Genomic DNA, 17,564 nt, shown 5'->3' with positions numbered 1-17,564 from the left:
GATGGCGATAAAAATTTAGGTAGAAATGGTCGAGCTCCTTGGGATACGTCAACAAGAGCTCCTTGTATGATAAAGGATTGAGGGAGAACGGCTAATTAGGTTTAGCGGCTCAAACTGGGTCGATTCTTGGTCATAACGAAAATGTATGATGCGATTAGGTTAGGGGCTTAGGTTCGCGCTGGTGAGAGGATGATGTGGTATCATTTAATTGCGTTTTGATGGTGTTTATATAGTGCTTTAGGAGTTTGTTATTAACGAGTCATAGTTGTCCTAGTTAATCAATTACCATGTATAGACTGTCGGCAGACGGGTTTTAGGTCGTTAGGTTATTTGGTAAGATCAATTTGCTTGATATAGTCCTAAAATTATGGTTCAAGAAATAGGGGGGGTGGGTGGGTGGATTCGGCTGGTGACGACGGGAAAGAGAGAAGGGAGGGAAATGGGTTTGGATATTTTGCAATATGGTCCATAATCTTTAGTCATGGATTCAAAGTGGTATTAAGTTAGTTAGGGTGGTGGGGGGGGGGGGGCGGTATTATTGCATAGAAATCATAGTTATTATCAATAAATAAATAAATAAATAAACAAAATATATATAAACTTAAATGAAGGCGGGAATTAGTAACGAACGTTCGAATAATAAATGAGGCAAAAGAAAAGAAAAAAATAAAACAAAGGGGTCGGGTTTCGGATTTGAAAAGTAACGAATGTTACATGCACACACACAGATATATATATATACACACACAAATATGCACTCATATATATGAATTTTAACATGGATTAAAAAAACGCGTAGTTTAAATGTCGGGTTTGTAAGAACATTGATTTATTATTATATTTGTAATATTAATAACATAATTACTTTGATTTAAAACATAAACTAAAAAAAATAAACCAAAAACCGGGATGGAGAGGGTCGAACCCGTGACACCAGCCGGTTCCCGTAGTCATAACAAAAACACCAGCCACCTGGGCTGGTGTGATGTTTGCGAAACGAGCACATTGATAAAAGATAAATATATATACCCAGATTCATCGCTAATCCTAAAACCCTAGAATAGCAATCGCCTTAACCAGCGATTGTTAACATATAGGAGTTAGGGCTATTGTTACTAGATACCAGACGACCAAAATTCAACAATCAATTACCTCGTATCACGTAATACAGTGGGGTAAATGAACGAAACAAGAGCCGGCTATGAGATATCAGAAAACAGATAGTTGCAGGTGCCTATGATCAAATTAACGAAGGGGGTGTTGTTGTCGCTGGTATAAGGATCGTTTCTGCAGGTTTAATTGAATTACAATGATCAAATATGTGTTTATTAAATAACGGATTATGTCGGCCAAACGAATTAAGCAATACGAATCAAAATTGATCTACATGAGATAATTAGAACGTCAGTATGGCCGCAAAAGGTATGTGCAATATGATTTTGATTCCAATTCCATAACAATAGCAAGAATTTTGGTCCAAGAAACCTTGATTATACACGGGTTCACGCAAAAATGGGTTTAGGTTAACGGGTTATTCAGTTGTTAAAGGGCTTAAAATCAAATATTTCGTTTTAGACCGTGGAGTATAGAGGTGGGAACAAAAGGAGGTAAAAGTTTGAGTTTGGGTCATTGTTGCCAAAACATGAACGTTTTGAATACATATATATAATAAATAAGGAATTAAATATAATATTATAATATATTAACACGATAAAAAAATTTCCCAAACATTGAAATGGGTCGGGTATTTAACGAAAATATTGATCTCGAAAAGTCCGAGTTGTTATAGTCTCCCCTACTTTAGGGAATTTCGTCCCGAAATTAAAGTATACCATGACAACATCATTAAACTTTTACGAAAAATATAAGAAAATCTTAAATATGATTTAAATTATAATACAGAAATTTGAATAGTTGACGCAACGCTCCAAATGGAGATCCGATATGGGCACTTATATATATGATGTACCAGCGGCGTATCCACCATGTCCTTATCATCTTTACATTTTCACCGTTGACTCAACTGCTTACGCTTCTATATTATGTCACACAATTATCCGGATTATGATTTCCATGCGAGGACTTTGGTAATTATGTGTCGACCCATAATTACTTAGATCGTCGGATGGTCCACATAACTCGTCCCATTGTGTGGGTTGCAAAACTTTTGAATAAAACATAATTTTTAAGAAATAATGGTTTTAAGGAGTTTTAATTATAACACTAGGAAATCACCAAATGTATAAAACAATTTCAAAAGTTGTAGTGGGTAAAGAAATTTCTAAAAAAAAAATTTTAAACGTAAAACTATAAGTATTTAAAGTTGGGAGTTTATTATTTGTTGAGGCTAGTGAGATGAGGATAGACAACTAAGATAAATCATATTTTAATAAACAATCTATTTAAATAAAAGAAACTTTATTCACGGGTAAATGATGTAAAAGATAAATAGTTCAAATGAGAAAAAAATCCAAGGCTATAAAGAGGCGTATAATACGAAATTAAGAAAATGACAAAATAAAGTAAGATAGATAAAGAAAACAGCAAAAGTCTTCGCGGTCTTTGAGTAGCTTAATTGATGTGACTTGGAGCACCATGATGAGTTGCATTTATAGAATTTTGAGCAGTTGCGGTAGATTGAGTCGGAATAGCTTGAATGGGTTGAACTTGCATAGCAGGGGCTTGGGTAGAGTAGGCTTGGTACACTTGAGCTTGCGGGTGCGGATTTTGATAGTGTTGGGTTAAGTAAGGTTGACTTGGATTAGTAAGGGGAGCTGGGAGGACATGAGATGGATGGGTTTGAATTTGGAGAGAAAGGGTAAAATAGTGGGGTGTAGTCATAGTTTGGGCTTGATAGGCATGGATAAGTTGAGGGCACGTGTTACGGAGGTGGTTTGGGTCTCCACACTGGTAGCAAGTACGGGTATAAGGGACACCTGGTTGAGTAGGTGAGACGACTGGTGCATTAGGCGGGACACAACAAGTGTTAGCAAGGTGGCCAAAGCGATTGCATTTAGTGCATAGGCGGCAAGAGGATTGAGCAGAGCGGTGATGGTTACACTTGACACATAGGGGATAAGGTCCTGCATATGCCTTCTTGTTCGGGGTATTTTGGTTTTGGTTAGGAGGAGGTTGCTTATTGGGTTGGTTAACGACATAGGCTTTACGTTTGTTGCTATTGTTATGGTGGTTGCGATGATTGTTGTTGGAAGCTGGCTTGGGTTCGGCTTTAGCATCAACGGATGAGTCGGTTTCGATCTTGCTGGGATTAGGCTTGGAATCCTTGCGAGACAAGGTTCCATCCCTAACATGACTGTTGGTGAGAAAGGCAGCTAGGTCCATCGCCTCACCAATGGTTAATGTATCACGACTCACCACAACATCACGGAAAATGTTTGGTAAACCGCGAATGTATTTCTTAATGCCACGGTTCTCGGGGGTTACAAGATGGGGTACGATTCGGCTAAGTTCACGGAAGCGGTTCGAGTAAGTAGAGTTATCCCCACCATCTTGCTTGAGTTCCCAAAATTCGGCTTCAAGTCTCTGCAGCTCATGTTCCGGGCAAAACTCTTTCTTCATTGCTTCCTTCAATTCCTCCCAAGGCATGGATACGACCAAGTCAGACCCTTGGTCATTCCTAAGTGAATTCCACCAGATGACAGCTGACCCTCGAACTTGCTCGAGGCGAACATAGTCCGTTTGACGTCCGGACATTCACAGTGGATAAAAATATTTTCCATCTCCTCAAACCATTGCAGAAATTTGGTGGCGTTTTCCTCACCAAGAAAGGATGGGGGTTTAGTGCTCAGGAAGTTGCGGAAATCAGAATTGTTCGATGCGACTGAAGGAGCAGATCCATTGGAGTTGAGGCTTTGGGTTTTAGTGATGATTCTGGGCATAGCAGCAGTAAACTCCTTCGTGATTCTAGCAGCCAAGCGGCGATCGCGTGAACCAGATGAACGTTGATGACGACGATGGTTTCTTAGTGAAGACATTCTATAAGGACCAAAAGTAAAGGATTTATGAGGCGAAGGGTACGTTGAAGAAAATCATTAATAGAGGATTAGTTGTTTTATGATAACTTTGCCTTTAAAAATATGTGATATCATGAGGAACAAAAGTAAAAGATTGTAAAGTAAGGGGGTACATTGCGTAGATATTAATGAATTGATGTAGTAAAAGTCTAATGCGTTATAATTAGAGGAGGTCGGTTTAAAAGTTAAAATTTATTTAATTGAGTTAACTTAAACAAACAATTAACGAAACAAAGTTTGTGTGTTGGCTTCACATGAGCTTTCCATGGCAATTTTAATGGCCCAACGAACTAACGAAAAACAACTGAGTTGGACAGCCCATGAGCGTTACATGACAATTTGATTGTCCCAACTAATTAACGAATTAACAATGCAATGAAGTTTGTTGGCCCAATGAGCGTTACACGGCGTTTTAACCGACCAAACTAAATAACGAACTATCGAAATAAATATGGGTAGTCGGAGTACCTTGTGAATCACCACGTTGATTACTCCAACAAAAATACGAAAACAAGTCAAGAAATGGATAGTTGGGATTACCGACTAACCACTTAAAATATTATAAAACCATAATCGGAAGGTTACCGAATTTAAGCCACGAACCACTGTGAATTCGGTTTAAAAAAATTATGAGGAATGCAACCACAAACGTGGTTACGGTTGACAACTTAGGGTATCGGTCATATGGCATTTATGGGTCTCGCTCGGGTCCATATGGTCGAGTACTGTGGTCAGGTTATCACCCAAGTAAGGAATAGCGTCTTACCTTTGGTTCTTGGAACCATTTTGCCAGTACCCAACTCACAGTTTCTCTCCCCTTTTCATTTGTGATAGGGACATGCCACATAACCTAGCCCTAAGGTGAACGAGCGAAAACAACAGGTGGGAATCATTAAGGAATTTCCCGCAAATAAAAGCAATCTATATTTTTAAAAGTTTTATTTAAATGTTGAGGCATAGCCTCGGAGTTTGTGTGTGTGTGTGTATAATAACATAATAGATAATAAATAAATAATTTTCTAAGAAAGCTATAAACAATTTAATTTGAACACATAAAGGTAAATAGATAAGCACGTATAGGGCTCCTAAACATGTGTCTAAGGCAATTTCTAACGACCTATCTTAAACCTTCGGCTCTGATACCAATATGTCACACCCAACCTACGTCAGAAATGCCGGGGCGAACAGATTGCTCACAGCTTTTCAAAGGTTACTATCAAGCAACATTATAAGTTTTAATATCTATTTAATAATTTCAAACAAATATTTATGTATATCAAAGTTATAAATAAACAATTACATTAAACATCCAAAATTAAGTTCTTGTATCTTTTCTCTAACATGCATCCTAAGTTGCTTCAAACAATCTTGATAATCACATCAGACGATAACCTGCATATGCGTTGAAAATAATATAGTTTGTCAACACAAGGTTGAGTGAGTATAACACCAGATTTGAGACACTATATAATAATAAGTGAAAGTGCAAACTGTTCCTATGAGATATACAGATAAGCCATAGCACATAACAGTCAAACAATTATAAAGAAAGCAAACCATAAAGAAAGGGCTCAACCAATCCATATAAATGGACATTGGTTACCAAGCAAGGACTAAACCGTTGCCATAAAAATGGACATCGATTGCCGAAGTAAGCAAATAGTGTTCAAATAAAGCAAGTAAGCAAATAGCAAGTTAGGAAAATTGATAAACACACAAGGATAAACAGTTGCGGTTTAGTAGTATATAATATAAAAATATCTATGAACGCATATGTACCCAAAACGGTTAAAATAAGTAAAAGAGGGGAGTGAAATACTCACCTTAGAGATTAAGTAAGAGATACTGAAAAAGTAAGAAAGTGGTAAACGATGCTCTTCGGAAATTACCGATGTGAAATCCTAAGTGACAATAATAGAGAAAATAAATGTCTAAGACTTCAACAATAAATCTAAAGTTGTCCAAACGTTTCGAGACTCGATGATTGGGTATACTCTAACGAAAGTTTAATATTACAAAGTTTTATTAGTATTTTATTAGTTTAAATAATATACTTTAGTTAATAAAATTCTTAAATAAATTATTTCTAAACTCTTAGATAGCTTATATAATAAGGATTGTTCACTTAAAATCCAAAAACACGTTTAAGGTATTTATATATATATATATTAATAAGGATTTCTTTTAAATACTTAAATTTAATAATAAATCATAATATTATAAAATATAAATCTCTTTTATAAAATACTTAAACTATATTAATACATATATAAAATTAAACTCCTTTTTAGATAAATTAAAACATTTAAGAAATTTTAATCACTAAAGTATATATATATATATATATACACACACACACACAAAAATATGCACTCATATATATGAATTTTAACATGGATTACAACGACGTGTAGTTTAAATGTCGGGTTTGTAAGAACATTGATTTATTATTATATTTGTAATATTAATAAAATAATTACTTTGATTTAAAACATAAACTAAAAAAATAAAACAAAAACCGGGCTGGAGAGGGTCGAACCCGCGACACCAGCTGGTTCCAGTAGTCATAACAACAACACCAGCCACCTGGGCTGGTGTGATGTTTGCGAAATGAGCAGATTGATAAAATATAAATATATATACCCAGATTCATCCCTAACCCTAAAACCCTAGAATAACAATCGCCTTAACCAGCGATTGTTAACATAATAGGAGTTAGGACTATTGTTACTAGATACCAGACGACCAAAATTCAACAATCAATTACCTCGTATCACGTAATACAGTGGGGTAAATAAACGAAACAAGTGCCGGCTACGAGAGATCAGAAAACGGATAGTTGCAGGTGTCTATGATCAAATTAACGAAGGGGGTATTGTTGTCACTGGTATAAGGATCATTTCTGCAGGTTTAATTGAATTACAATGATCAAATACGTTTTTATTAAATAACAGATTATGTCGGCCAAACCAATTAAGCAATACGAATCAAAATTGATCTACATGACATAATTAGAACGTCGGTGGCCGCAAAAGGTATGTGCATTATGATTTTGATTCCAATTCCATAACAATAGCGAGAATTTTGGTCCAAGAAACCTTGATAATACACAGGTTCACGCAAAAACGGGTTTAGGTTAACGGGTTATCCAGTTGTTAAAGGGGCTAAAATCAAATATTTCGTTTTAGACCCTGGAGTATAGAGGTGGGAACAAAAGGAGGTAAAAGTTTGAGTTTGGGTCATTGTTGCCAAAACATGAAAGTTTTGAATACATATATATAATAAATAGGCAATTAAATATAATATTATAATATATTAACGCGATAAAAAAATTTCCCGAACATTGAAATGGGTCGGGTATTTAACAAAAATATTGATCTCGAAAAGTCCGAGTTGTTACACCTGTATCCTGTTGCGTTCACCGTTAATTGTTATCCCCTTCTTTAATTGTGCACGACTAACTGTTAAATATGCATCTGTTAATTAACCGTATATTTATCTAAGTTGGTATTAATTAACCAATACTTTTCTAAGTTGGGCTTGTTTAGTTAGATGGGTTATGGTCTTAAAGCTTGCGGGGTTAGTTAGGTCAGGCACATCTGTCCACTAAGGCACTTAGGCCCAACTAGGGTCAGGCCCAAACAGAAACTGGGTCAGCCGAGAACTCTTTGCAGAGATCCCCTGTTTGACAGAGAACCCATGTTGACCAAAAAACTCATACTTGACCGAAAACCATATATGACCGAGAACTCTCATTTTGACCGAGAACCTCGTTTTGGCCGAGAACCTGGTCACCGAGAACCCTGGTCACCGAGAATTCTATTTGACCGAGAACTCTCGTTGACCGAGAACTGGTATTGACCGAGTTCTTGCGTTGACCGAGAACCCTAGACAGAGGCTCAGGTCATCGAGACCCTTGGTCTGATGCTTTCAGCTCGGTTCATACCTTTAAACCCATTCTATAACGGCTAACGGTCCATGATTATACTTTTAACCATCTATTACCCATTCTCCTTAACCGTTTTTCATTTGTTATCAACCCATTAGCCTCGGCTTCAAGATCTAACCCATTCTAGTTATAGTGTTTAAACCTTTATAGTGTTAAAATTTCTATCTAGATCTAGGGTTTCCTTTATGAACCGTATATAGCCATGAGTTCATTAAGTCCATTCCAATCATCAAGTTTGCATTTTTATGAAACATCTAGACCCGATCTACTCTAGGTTTGAGTTTCATGATTATTCGTTCATAAAAACGTAACCTTTAAGATCAAGAACATACCTTTATGATGTTCCTAGGTTACGGCTTGACTTGTTTGCAAATCTTTTTCTTGTATTAAGCTTGGGAAATTAATAACCATTGGTATTCGGCTTGGATTTGGTCTTGGATCTCTTTCTCTCTCACGGCCGCAAATGGGTAAGTGATGTGTGTGTGTGTTTTAAGGTGTAGGCAAAGGTGTAGAATGGATGGAAATGGAAAGGATTAGGGTTTAAGGGGTTATTTATACTCCCTTAAGCCCATGGACCTAAGGCCCATCTTTCCTTTTTAGTTCAAGATTAATCCATCTAATTAGCCTACTTATCTTTCCCTCTTTATTGTTATTTTATTTACTAACTCGAGTAAGCTTTTTCATTATAAGAATTAATATATAAAATATTATTATTTGAAATTTGGGATGTTACACTTGTTACATGTTAAAAGTGTTACATGTCATAAAGTTTGAAATAGTTCAAACATGCAACTAAATAATGTGTTAAAAGAAAGAGAAGGAAAAAAAATATAATAAAGGGGGGGGGGGGCATGTACTTGGAGGCCTCTCACCTCCTTTAACCACTCATATTCTCTATTTTCTCCTTGGAACACACAAGTCATAACTATTCTTTCAAAGTGCATGCATTTTGAATTCTCCTCTCCGCTCTCTCTCTTGAATTTTGGTTAAAAGAAGAAGGAAACAAGGGGGTATACAAGCTTGTTGGTGGCTTGTGGGTATACAAGCTTGTGGCTCTTCTCTGTTTGAAGAATAGCTATTCAAATCATCATCTCCTTCATTTTCTTGGATCCTAGAAGGTTTATTACATAAACACCATGTGGTTGTTTATATTGGTAAGAATGTAAATTCGTATATGGATCTGGGGCTTGAGTTTTGCATATAAAATCGGTTTTACATTCTTATAATTAACAAGATTTAAAACTTGTTTATCCGCTGCATTTTTCATTTAAATGAGGTTATATGACTTTGATAATCTTGTTAAAATCTAATAGTATAACGCGAAGATTAAGGTTCAAGACATAAAAATGGGCATGGGTTACAGGTTGGATCATGGGTTTACGGGTTTGGTATAATAATTTGGCAGATTTGCACTTTAGTCCCTGGACTATAGATGTGGGTACATATAGAGATAAAACTTAAAGTTAGGGTAAAAAGTATATAGTTTGCAAAGTTATTATTGAATATTAATTCAATATAATAAACATTAATAATTAAATAATAATACTCGATAAGTGCAACGTTTTATTGATAAAATTACCCGAACATAAAAATGGGTCGGGTAACGGATACAAAATGATAAATGGAAAATCCGAATTGTTACATTTTAGATAAGAAAAAGAAACGTTTTTCTAAGTTAGAAAAAATATGTTTTTTAAAGACTTTTAAATATACATAAAAAGATAAATAGAAAAAAAATGTCAAATAAAAATAGAAAAAAATGCTTTTATAAAATTACTAATTATAATAAAAGAAAACAAAATGACAAAAGAAACAACAAAAAGGTCAAAATCGTATTAATGTAAAACTTGATAGAGGGGATATGTTTAGTAAAAATGAATGGGAGGGGGGGGGGGGGGGAGGTACATTAGCAGCACCATATTTCAATATTTCTATTCTTAAAATAAAAGTATAAGTTAGAAGATCCAACAACCTTAAAATTCAGTGAGCGTAGTATTATTAGATCTTCAAATCTCAAAGAGTAAGTTATTAAAAAAGATATTTACGCTTGTTTGACGGGTTGGTTTAAAACTGGATGTAAAACTATTCCTACTTATTTATTTAAAGATAACACAAAAATTGATTAAATGTAAATATATAAAATTAATCAAAAGTAAGAAAATTAAAAACAAAAGGTTAGAAAAGTAGAACATTTAAAAAACAATGTCAATTACTTATCTTATCAATGTAGTTAGTTACAATTATCATATCAAATGTTTTAGCATAAAGTTGTTTAAATTCATATCAAATTAAATGTTAAATGTTTAATTTTAGGGTTGTTAAAAACTCAAATTAAAAAAAATTATCCATGCAACAAATTTTTATATATTAAAACAATAATGGGTTGATATAAAAAATTTATTTATATATTAAAATAATAATCAATTCATCCATGCAACAAATATTCTGTAATATCTCCATTCTAAAAATATGGAGAATTGAAACCATCTTCCTTCACTAAAACTAGCTAGGTGCCCGCACAATGCGGCGGGGTATGCGCGCAACTCGACATTGGACGCATAGTCCGTGGGTTACATAAGTCACCTGACGACAGTGCGCACGTACCCTCGAAACTGGGCACATAACTCGTGCAAAGCCAGTTCGTGTAATCGAATATTTAACACTTGTAATTGGATGGAATGCACGTTACCGGCATTAAAACATGCTTAACTGTAACACCCCGGCTTTAGCGGAATACGCCCGGGTGTGCGTACAGATTGCCCAAAACACATGTGAAACTATTAAGTGATGATAATATCATTAATTCATTCAAAACCCAAGTACACAAGTTGTTCAATAAAACATATACAAATGAAAGAAATGAAACACACGACTTCTTTGTTTATTATTGAAACAACCTAACTTCTAGTGACTTCATCCGTTTCATCCTCTAATAATGGTACCTGTAACATATATATAAAATAATGTCAACTAACTTAATAGTTGGTGAGTTCACACAGTTTAAATACTACATAAAAACCATACAATTCCATGAAAACTTGTGAAAAGCACATAAAGGTTCTTTACACTAGAAACAAAGGTCCTGAGTGTAAAGAATAAATGAAAGACTTTTCCAGTTGGGATTGTGCACCAACGTACTCAGATCGGAGTCCCTTTTTCCACTAGAAATAATGGTCCATGAGTGCAAAGGGGGGCGCATGATCATACTTATCGAAGAAATCCATGCACGTAATAATTGAGCAAGTAACAAGTAAACACACAAGTCCATGATGCGAATTGTAGTTTGTAAATAATAAATAAAATAAATTGCTTTTTTTGATAGGATATATATGCTACCCCCAAAATAGTTAAAAAGGGTAAAAAGGGGGTGTGAGAAACTCACCTTGAAGTTTAAGACAAACTTGCAATAAAATTGAAAGTGCGTAAATGAAACTGAAGCAATTGAACGTCATGAACTAGAATTAAAAGTACAAAATTAATTATTACTAACGACTAAAAAGTAAATAGATTGGGTTGTCGGGAATTAGAAGTGTTGAATGTATATTTTATTACGGAGTTGGATATTATAATATGTTTTTATACATTAACGAATTTTAACGAATTTATGATAAATTTTTAATTTAATATTAGTTTACATTACGAGATTAATATCAAGTTTGAATATTATAACGTATATGGAGTTTTGATGTTAACTGTATATTATGTTTTGAACAAAAAATACATTAATGAATTTTAAAGAAAATATATATATATATATATATATATATATATATATATAAATTAAAATTTTTTAAAACTAACTTGACGGGTTTGAGATTTATAATGTTTATGAATTATGGATCTTGACGGAATTTTAGTTTGAAAATTAATTACGTTAGCATGTTATAAAGTTTAATGAAATAATAATTATTTATATAGTATTAATCGGGTTTCTATTGAAAACTTAACGGATGCAAAAGTCGGTTTTAGTTGGGAAAAGGTAAATATAATTTATAACTATTTTTATTAAATTTAAAATGTTATTATTTAATTTATATAGATTTTTAAATAATTTATTTGATTAAAATATGGAAAAGAAAAGTGTTTAAAAAAATAAAGAAAACAAAACGTTCTGACCCGGGTTCAAATTCGGGTCCTTTGGCTGGAATAAACATTTTTAACCACTGGACCAAATCTGCAAGTTAATTATAAGATCAGAAACAATATTTATATTTAATAAGCTTCATGTTCATCTTCTTCATATAAACCCTAGAGTTCAAATCTGCTACTTGACTCCATGTTTGCTAAAACTGATTTAGGGGTTTTGTTAATCGGCTAAAAATTATAACAATTGATATAACAATTACCTTGTATTGTAACGATTTGACGGAGAACCATGGTTGGCCAGAGTCGGAATAAAACGAACCAGTTATAGGTTACAGAGAGTATATTAGATGAAGATGAAGGTGTGAGCGAGTATAGATGAACGAGTAAGTTCTATTTATAGTGTCAATTGGGTCATTTAAAGTTAAATGATCGTTAATGATTTCTTGATTTTTTTTTCCGACCGTTAATGACTCTAACTCGCGTGTAATTACATGCTATTACGATTTATTATTGTTTACCGTTTTAGTCTAACGCATTTACAAGCCTTCAAATGTGTTTCAAAACGAGTTTGATCACGTTTTGGGTGTTGCCGGAGCCGATTCCGGTCGCCGGAGATCTGTCGCCGGAAAAGCGACGGGGTTGAGGGCTAAGGTTGGGTAAATATATATATTTTATTATATTTTAATTCTAAATGTTACACATTTAGTCACTGTCAAACAATTTTAAAACAGAAAATAAATGCATAATTCCCATTTGAACCTTGAACTTTTGAAATGCTATTTTGAAATGCTAAATTAACCATATTTTGTATCGACTCCTTCAAACCCTAATCCACTCCTACAAATAACCCGAGCTCGCCCGACTCAACCTATTACTAGTTCTAAACAACAATCGTGTAACATGTTAACTTTTTTAAAACCAAAAATTATAGCAATATCTTACTCAAATTAAAGAGAATAAAATTCTCGTTTTCATGATATTATTATTTTGAAAAAATTACTAACGTGCGAAAAAGTTATAGCCGCTAAAAAGTCTTAGGGTAGTTGGTTTTGAATTAGGGGGCATATATGTAACTAGTATTTAAATTTACAAAAAAGGTAGTGAAGTTGAGGGACCAAAGTGTGTCAACCAGCAAAAATTCAAATCAATATGTGTACATTTGTAAAAGATCGGGTTTTTCATATTTTATTTTGTAACCATTACCCGACCCACTTATAGGTTCGGGCTATCCTATCAATAAAAATACCACATTTATCGAGTTAATTAATTGTTATAATATTATTGTTTAATTATTTATTTATTATATATTTATAACTTCCAAGTTATGGCAAATTTAACCCTAAACTAAGTTTTTACCCAAATATGTTTCCATCTTTATATTCCAGGGGTTAAAGTGCAAATTTTGTTATTATAATCCAATTACCCGTTTACCCTGATCCAAACCCAGACCCGATACCCGTTTATCCTAATCGTATACCCAATTTGATGCTTGGACCTTAATTCTTGTAACCAATATGGCAATTGAATCAAAACGCGTGTTATACATTCCATCTTCAACCACACCGACGTTCCAATTAAGTTATATCGATCAAATTGATTCGTTTTATCTAATTTACCTAGCCGACACTAATCCCTTCATCTTATACAAGATAATGAGTATTATAATCTTATTAAACCTCTAGTTATAATCTCCTAACCCTCGTCGTCATAACCCCTTAAACCAATTGAATTAACATCACAGTATAATTAGTGTTCTTCAGTTCATTTGACTAGACCCATATTCGTCTTAATTAACCTATCTTAAATCATATTTTGAGGTAATTGTTTACTATTTCATGTTCGTTTATAATCAACTAGAGATGTAACCGGCGTATTGCGCTGGCACGCTATATCAGTTGAAATCCGTTTATGGTGACTTTGCATCAAATATAAGCACAAATGCATAAGATAGTTGCAGTTTCATATAAATTACTAAAGATAAAGTGTCATAAGTCATAAGTTGGAGCATTTTATTATGTTTAGGATAGGGTTTTACATTATTTCTGCCCGACATAGATACTGTAACGTTACTTATGTCGGCAATTGGGCAGTTCTTCAAAATGGTGTTTCAGCGGGCGATTTTTTTCTAGCTGTGTTTGTCTACCTTGTGATGTGGTTGACAAAAGATTTTGCATGAGAAAATTGTAGTCATCTTTCGGGCCGGCCATCATAACTGGTTTATGCTCTCTAGCACTTATGATTATCAGTCAACCTGCAACATGTATTGTTGTAAGTTTTTAGGCAAACATGTAGATGAAGAAAGCGACATTCTCATTACAACATCAATGTTATAACATAAACAAATCCTAAACAGTACCAGTACAAATTGCCACACCATTAAAAATACAACTCCCATTCACCAATAGTCATAGGAGCAAACAATCACATGGCTGACATCGGCTCATACCAGAACTTAACATGTAAAAACCTGGGTTCAAAGCGGTCCAACCCGACCGTTTAACCTTTTGGTAGCAGCAATTATAACCTGAATGGTTAGAAGCCGAATTTTCGACTTCGATCGATTAAACCTGATCCTTTGGCTTTTGACTCATGAGCTGAGCTCGAGCTTTAGGATAAAAGCACAAATAAAATCAAGGTCAAACTTAAGAAAACACCACAAATGTTAGTACACGGTTTTGCGTCTCGAGTCTTTGTAATTATCGTTAATGTATTTGTCGTTTATTTATGTAATTAATTATTAAAGTTTTATGTTAGTTCGCTAAAGTTATAGTCTAGTTCACTAAAGATGTTTAGCGAACTAGATCTAAGTTAATCATCCTCCTGATTCGTTAAGGATGTTTAACGAATCAGGGGGTGATTCGTTAAGTGTTAGTTCATTTAAAGTATGTCACGAAGTGGACTCTAGTTCGTTAGGGGATGTTAACGAACTAGGTCCATCTTCTATTTATAGTGAACACTGTTGACAGTTTAATATAAGTTTTTGAGTTTAGTTAACGAATCTCTGCCGAATTCTCTCTCAAGCTTCATCTTCATACTAATATTATACATACAACTAATATATAGATATTTTATATACATGTTTGAACCTTAGAATCAATATTTAACACTAAACAGATCTCAGATCTGATATATACGATTAACTCTAAACTTGGATCTAGCTCATTATCACGATTGATTGTATGTTATGTATGTGTATATATTATCAGTAGTGTGTATAATGTAAATATTATTAGTATGAAGATTGAAAGAGAGTTTGGGCAGAGTTTTGTTAATTAAATCTCAAAACTTTTATTAATGTGTGAACAGTGTTCACTATAAATAGACGATGGAGTTAGTTCGTTAACATCCCCTAACGAACTATCATCCAATTCGTTACATACATTAAATAGACAATAACTTAACGAAACACCCCCTGATTCATTAAACATCCTTAACGAATCAGGAGGGAATTAACTTAGATCTAGTTCGCTAAACATCCTTAGCGAACTAGACTATTACATTAACGAACTACAAGATAAACTTAATTGTTTATTAAATCAACTAAAATGACAAATACGTTAATGATAAATACAAAGACTCGAGACGCAAAACCGTGCACTAACAGACACCCCCTCGTCTTGAGCTCTTTGTCTTTGATCTTCACTTGAAACGCTTGGACTGCCAATCTCTGCAACTATGAATCCCGTTCTCATAACATTAACACATAACGCGTTGGAATTGCATAACCAGATCATAGTCTTCATTGCGTTCAATCAAAATCTTGTTCTTGTGCAGCACGTCATTATCGGTCTCGGTTAAATTAACCAACCACATCGGGTTAATAATCTTAATCAGCTCAGTCTTCAAACCCTTTCCCAAGACAATGACGGCCTCGCCAGTTCGATAATCGTAATACCAGCGGTTGAAAGAACTGGCCATGTGTTGATTCAACGTCTTTACTGGCACACACTTTAAGGTTTTTGGTGGCTTTACCTTAAGTACAAGCTTCCTCCAGCCCGTCCTTGGATCAATTTCATCAATACATTTACGTGTAGGGACCTGGGGCTTTAGAAACTTGAATCCAGAATTGACCTCGAATAGCAGTTGTTGATGAAACCAATCTGCTACCCGATCACCACATCGATTGATAAACGGACGACACGCGAGTAATGTAAAAACGTCCATAATCTTCTCGTAGTACTGAATTCCCTTCTCTCATTTCACAATACATACCTTAAGTTCAGAATCGAAAATCCAAGAAACAATATCACCTTTAACCTTTGACACGGTTTTGAATGATGTCACTTGATTAGCTTTGGCTCTAGCGGTAGCTTCTTCCTGCTGTTCCTGATCAACATATCGATATGCCTTGATAATCTTACTCACCTTCTTATAGCTGAACCACTTAGCAATATCAACATCAGTTGGGTTCTCAATCGAGTTGAAACGAGTGTCCATAACCTTCTTACCCTTGGACGTCTTTTCCAAATCATCCTCAGCTACTTTAAACATCTGCTCATTAGATACGGGAGCCCCTTGATCAACGTTTGTGTGTTGAGACAAGTCAGGATACTCCTCAGCAGTGACGTCTTCAAATTCAACTTCCTCATCTTCATAAATAAAATCCGTATTCATTTGAATAGACGGATCATTTATTATGTCTTCCTCATTCACTACCTCAACATCAGGCTCTGTCTCTAACACGGTCAACTGTTCATCATTCAACCATAGCAGTATGAAAATCTGCTCTCGTGTTAGAGACCTTTCAACGAACTCACCAACCTCAATCTCATCCCTGCTCACCACACTCTTGACCATCCCCGATCCATCAAAAATATGACGATATTGGTTTCAATCATTTCGATCGGTTTAACAGTAGTTGAGTCATGATAAACAACAACCTGCTTACCCGAGTCATCACCACCACTTGTACCTGCACCGGAAGATGAGCCGTGCGTTTGTTTAGGCTCACCTCCTGCACCAGACTCATTAGGATCTTGGTCATCATTCTTGGGTTTCTTCAATGCATCATCTTTGCATGTTAACTGCAAAATCAGATCCTCCTGTTCTTCGAGTTTCACCCCCTGAGACTCAACAATCGCACACAGATCCTTAGTCTCTTTTTGACAAAATGAAACATAACTCATCAAGTTTCGTTGGTTCTCAAGGAGACGTTCTTGATTTTGACGCTCAACAGACATTTGGTTTTCATACAAATGAAGGAGGTTCAATAGCATGTCTGTCTGACGGTTCTGTGGCATATTGTACAAGGATGGATGGACAGGATGGATTGGTCCCTGAGGCCTTGTAATTCTCATAAATGAGACATCACTAGGTGGAGGAGGCCTAATGGACGGTGTTGGAGGAACAATGGAAGGTGTAGCAGAAGGCATTGGTATTTCGGCTAACGCCATTTGTGGAATCATACCAAGCCTCTCATGAGAAACCATTGTCGTTGTCAAGGTGAGCGCCGGAGTGCTAGTAGTAAGCGGCACTACCGGGCGTTGAGACATGGT

At 34.9% G+C, this 17,564-nt stretch overlaps 1 pseudogene across 1 annotated transcript in view; it reads right to left on the bottom strand.

Annotated features, from left to right (window-relative positions):
- LOC143594784 (protein argonaute 1B-like) overlaps nucleotides 1–17,309 on the bottom strand; it is a 36,506-nt pseudogene extending 19,197 nt beyond the window's left edge. The window contains exons 1-3 of the transcript XR_013146403.1: nucleotides 17,021–17,309; nucleotides 16,510–16,583; nucleotides 16,282–16,395 (exon numbers count right to left, since the gene is read on the bottom strand). The product of XR_013146403.1 is annotated as a protein argonaute 1B-like (transcript). The remainder of the gene's footprint in view (nucleotides 1–16,281; nucleotides 16,396–16,509; nucleotides 16,584–17,020) is intronic.
- Between the last annotated feature and the right edge of the window lie 255 nt (nucleotides 17,310–17,564).

This window comes from Bidens hawaiensis, unplaced genomic scaffold, assembly GCF_021521415.1.
Source record: "Bidens hawaiensis isolate Kalapana, Puna unplaced genomic scaffold, B.hawaiensis_p1.1 tig00001717_1, whole genome shotgun sequence".
NCBI classification, from domain to species: domain Eukaryota; kingdom Viridiplantae; phylum Streptophyta; class Magnoliopsida; order Asterales; family Asteraceae; genus Bidens; species Bidens hawaiensis.
Note: the sequence above shows the minus strand (reverse complement) of the source record. Positions and strands in the feature narration are given on the sequence as shown.